The sequence below is a fragment of the Sminthopsis crassicaudata genome, chromosome 6 (assembly GCF_048593235.1).
Source record: "Sminthopsis crassicaudata isolate SCR6 chromosome 6, ASM4859323v1, whole genome shotgun sequence".
In the NCBI taxonomy this organism is placed as follows: domain Eukaryota; kingdom Metazoa; phylum Chordata; class Mammalia; order Dasyuromorphia; family Dasyuridae; genus Sminthopsis; species Sminthopsis crassicaudata.
Window position 1 is genome coordinate 37,876,076 of NC_133622.1, and position 5,856 is coordinate 37,881,931.

A 5,856-nucleotide genomic window follows, 5' to 3' on the forward strand; every position below is an offset into this window, starting at 1 on the left:
AATACAATGGACATTGGCAGTAGCATCCAGTTATTTCTGGACTGGTTAGACACAATGAGCTCAGAGCTCTAATTACTCAAGGGACAGAGAGGATTATGTGCAAAGGTTTTGTAACTGTTTAAAAAAAGGGTTTTATAATTATAAAAGAGATAGAATCTGGCCTTTCCTGGGCTCATGTCCTTGAGATCCACAAAAGATCAAAAGAAATAGAAACAGATGAAAACTTAGAAAATGAGGCCTGTTAGTCAGGCTTATCATGAAGCAAAAAAGAAAAAAAAATTAGTAAATTTTGGCTTCCTCTCTCTCCTTTCACTTATTTGCTTGACAATATGGAGATGCTCGATCCAAGAATAAAAAATTATATCCTCTACTGTACTATAATATTGATAGTTTGTGTCATCTGTTCTTAGTTTTGTCTGCTTCTGTTAAACATAGCAAAATTTTCATGTTATTTCCCTCTGTCCTCCAGACTTGAACTCATTATTCAACTCATTATTCATTAGACATAAAATAACTTTTTATTCCCTTTATATACTTTAAAGCCCAACTCAAAAATAATTTCTTCTGTGAAGTCTTTCCTAAACCCAGACCCTTATTTTTTTATTGAAGTTATTTATTTTCAAAACATACGCAAGGATAATTTTTCAACATTGACCCTTGAAAAACCTTGAAAAACTCTCTTTCCTTCTCATTCCTTCCCCTATATGGCATGTAATCTAACATATGTTAAACATGGTAGAATATGTGTTAAATTCAATATATGCATATAAATTTATGTAATTATCTTGCTGCACAAGAAAAGTCAGATTAAGAAGCTTAAAAAAATGAGAAAGAAAATAAAATTCAAGCAAACCACAACACATAAAATGCAAATGCTTTTGTGATCTATGCTCAGTTCCCACAGTCCTCTCTGGGTGTTGATGGCTCCCTTCATCACAAGATCATTAAAACTTGCCTGAATCATCTCACTGTTGAAAAGAGCCACATCCATCACATTTGATCATCACATAATCTTGTTGCTGTGTATAATGATCTCCTGGTCTTGCTCACTTCACTCAGCATCTGTTCATGTTAGTCTCTCCAGGCCTTTCTGAAATCATCCTGCTGGTCATTTCTTACAGAACAATAATTTTCCATAACATTCATATACCACAATTTATTCAGCCATTCTCCAACTGATGGACATCCACTCAGTTTCCAGTTTCTGGCCACTACAAAGAGGGCTGCCACAAACATTTTTGCACACACAGGTCCCTTTCCCTCCTTTAAGATCCCTTTGGGAAATAAAAGCCCAGTAGTAGCATTGCTGGATTGAAGGGTATGCACAGTTTGATATCTTTTTGAGCCTAGTTCCAAACTGCTCCCCAGAATGGTTGGATCTGTTCACAGTTCTACCAATAATGTATCAGTGTCCCAATTTTCCCACATCCCCTCCAACATTCAACATTATCGTTTCCTGTCATCTTAGCCAATCTGACAGGTGTGTAGTGGTATCTCAGAATTGTCTTAATTTGCATTTCTCTGATCAATAGTGATTTAGGGAACCTTTCCATATGATTAGAAATAGTCTCAATTTCTTCATCTGAAAACTGAACCCAGACCCTTATTAATAGCTTTCACACTTGAGCACCTTACATAACACTCTGATCATTTCCTTTATTACGTACTATTATATATTATAGTTACATGTATATGTGCCTTATCTCCCTGTAGGCTCCAGGAGGACTGGATTCTATTCAAAGATTGTATCTCCATGACTAGAACTGTACTCCTCATACTTTAAAATCAGAACCTTGTACTTTTTTTCTTTACTTAAAGGGTGTAATGGTTGTGTGATATGTAAGTGCCTCCTGTCACCAAAATATTCTGATCATAAAACTTTCTTCTTATCTTGTTCAACATCCTTCTACAAGTAGAAGCTAGCTAATATCCTGGGGGACTTTAAAATCATTTAATATATTAGAGGGAAGCTAATGGCTCAGCTCATAAAGCAGCAATTGTGGAGAGAGGAGGACTTGAGTTCAAATGCAACCTTCCACACCTATTGGCTGTGTGACCTTGGGCAAGCAACTTAACCCCAGTAGCCTTTTAAAAAAAATTAGATGAGTGTACTTTTACCACTTGAGTTAATATCCTTCCATGTTTCCCACTTTATTTTATGATCATATATTTCCTTGATAATATTTTTGGTGCCATTTCCCATATGCAAACCATCATTGGTAATATGCTACAGCTTGGTTAAGCTTATTATGTATCTCTGGATCATCAATAATTTTAGCTTTTTTGGAGAGTGTTAAATGCCAAGCTTTATAGCCTATGAGATCTTATTTATTTATTTCTGAAATAATAGTGATACATTCAGAAAGAAAATGTAAATCTATAATTATTGCTAAATAAACTCTTTTTAAATTAAAAATATTTTTAATGTCCTTATTCTAACTAAATAATTTTATGTCTGTAAAATATGCTAAAAGCAAGCCAAAACAAAATCAGAGGTATTCCATGGTCTTCTATTTTCCCCTAAATTTAAATTCTATCCTAAAGGAAAAGAAAGTTTCATGTTTCAAAATTTTCATGCATTTGGCATTTTTAATAGTTAGTCAGTGGGGTATGACTATGAAGACTTGTACTCTCACTACGTATACTGCTGTTCTGGAAATAGATGCCTAAAAATATCCTAGAACCTTGGCTATTCCATAATTATTTTGAACAGAATACTTGGAGCTTTTCAAAGGAAAAATACTACTGTGAACTAAAGGTATTTATGTGAGAGTTATTAATAATGATAATATCCCCGGACGTGCATGAATCAGCAAAAGGCATTAACACATAGATAATGTGTCCTAGCAACCTGAATAATTTTTTCCTTTTGTTATTCTCATTGTGTTTATCATATCCTTGAGGGGAAATGAAAAAGACTTTGTACGGAGATAACAGGGATTTTATGTTTATTAAAGAGCAAGTCATGAGCTATCCTGAGGCAAACTCTTTACAAGTATGTTAAATCAAAGGGCTTGGTTTTCTTTTTTCTTTTTTTTAATCATGCAATCTCAAAAGGTTAACATGTACCAATAAAGAAAAAATATTTCAATGATATCTTTTTTATTCTGGACATTTTCATTCATAATTGTACATAATTGTATACTTTAGAGTGCTCTTTTTTTATATATATGCTATACCATCCTTCATTCAATTAGCCTTCCTTTATAAAGAAGAAATATGGTTTAGCAAAACTGATCAACCCAACAACTGCTAGTAGAAGCAGCTTGATCTAGGAGTCTTATCCTAATGAAATGATAGATCTAATTTCTATATATCAAAAGAATTTTGTATTGGGAATGCTTCCAAGATGTGGTATTTTTCTGCAGGCTCTTAGTTTGCCTAACTGAACTAACTTGCACCTGGAAGTTCATTTTAGAACTGGAAGCAATAGCTTCATAAGCCTTGAAAATAAATGTATAAAGAATTACGTGTTCTTAATGGTGGAAATAAGTAGGATGACATTTTTGTGCAATCCAAAGTTGGCTAATTTCAAAATTAATATCTTTAGTTTAGAGAGCCCCTTTCTCCTTGTGCATGACTATGTAAAATGGTAACAGCATTTGGATTGTCTGCCTTGGAGAGGGAAATAGCTGCTATTCCTGTGGAGGAGAGGAATTTTCATGAATGTAAACTGAGGTAGCGAGGATGTAAACTTTTATATTGTAGAAACAGAGATAGGGTAGAATGCACAGGATTAATTGCAAAAGCTTTTTGTTTTAATTATGAACAGTAGTTCATGAAACTAGCAAATAAGGGATCTCGGGATTTATCTGATCTAATTTTCTCATTTTGGAAATGGTGTCCTATTTGGTTCTGAAAAGGAACCAAGAGAGGAAGTTAGGTGGCACTATAATGGACAGAGTCCTGTCCCTGGAGTCAGGAAGATTTGAATTCAAATGTTGACTTAGATACTTGATACTTATTAGCTGTGTGATCCTGGACAAATCACATAACCCCAAGGGCCTTGCCAAAGGGGGGAAAAAAAAGCAATGGAGCCTACACAATTTCCAAAGTCTATAACATTCCCACCAACAGCAAAGCAAGGAAAATGGGATTATTCCCTTCATCTTACTTCATTTCCCATTCTACCCCAACTTCAAATCTGCCATCGATATTCATTTTTATATTCAGCTGTCTGTCCTTGGATAAACATAATGAAGTTAGAAGCATTTCTATCACACCATTTATTCAAGGTTTGGCACTCTCCTAGGAACTGCTGATCTAAGGTCTGAGCTAAGGACCACTATTATTTCATATAGTAGAAGCTTTTATTTTGGGATCTGGATTTCTATTTCTGCCTCTTTTAAACAGATGGCAGTGGTGTTGACTTCCCTCTATTCTGAAATATGTCACACTGAAGTTATTCTTTAAGACTGTACTTGGCACAAAAATAGTTTCCTGAATTCAAAGTCTAATTCCACTATACTTCTTTTTTATATTTAATGGTTATTTCATTTTTTCTTAATAACATTTAAATAAACATTTCTAACATTTAAAAAAATTGAGTTCAAAATGCTCTCCCTCTCTACTCTCCTTCTTGAGAAAGAAAGAAATTTGATATAGATTCTACATATACAGTTATGCAAAACATTTCCATATTAGCCATGTTGCAAAAGAAAATACAGACCAAAAAACCCAATAATAATAATAAAGAAAGTTTAAAAAGTATGCTTTTAGAATCCATCAGTTCTTTCTTTGGAGAGGAACAGCATTTTTCATCATATCCTTTGGAATTGTTTTGGATCATTGCTAAGTTATTTACAGCTGATCATCATATAATATTGTGCCTTCTCTCTGTGATATTCTCCTAACTTCACTTTGCATTAATTCATGTAAGTCTTCCCAGATTTTTCTGAAAGCATCCTGCTTATCATTTCTTATGGTACAATAGTACTCGTATCACAATCATATACTACAACTTGTTATTCTCCAGATGATGAGCATCCTCTCAATTTATAATTCTTTGCTAACAAAAAAAGAGCTGGTTTAAATATATTTCTACATATAGGTTCTTTCTCTTTGATTCTTTGATCTGTTTGGGATACAGACCTAGTAGGGAGTCTGTACCCTCTGGTCAAAGAGTATGCATTGTTTTATAGCTCTTGGGGCTTAGTTCCATATTGTTCTCCAGAATGGTAGATCAGTTCACAACTCTACCGAAAATGCATTAGTGCACCTATTTTCCTATATCCTTTTCAATATTTCTAATTTTCCTTTTCTATCATGTTAGCCAATGTGATAAGTGTGGGATGGTACCTTAAAGTTGTTTTAATTTGCATTTCTCTAATCAATAATGATGTAGAACATTTTTTCATATGACTATACATAGCTTTGATTTCTTCTAAAAACTTCATGATCTATTATACTTTTATCATTTGATATAATTACCACCCATCTTCTGTGCAATTATTTGATGAATTACTATATTGTTATTAACATGCCTAAAAGTTCTTTGGAATAAATATCAGGGCAAATATCATTCATCAAACCTTTTATAATACTACTTGATATATTATCCATTTATTTTGATAATAATGTGAAAATGATATTTATCCTTTTTATATTCTTGTATTTTAGGATCATTGATTTATAGATGAAATGAATCTTAGTTATATTGTCTAACCTCGTTCATTTTTTAAAATGAGGAAACTGAAGCAGAGATCTTAAATGACTTTTCCAAAGTCATATGGGGAGGAAATAGTGGAACTGAGATTTGTATTTAGGAATCTTTTGGGAATAGAAAGTTATTTCCCTTAAAATAATTTAAGGATAGAATTAGAAAATAGCTTTCCAGTTTATCCTAAAATTGCATCT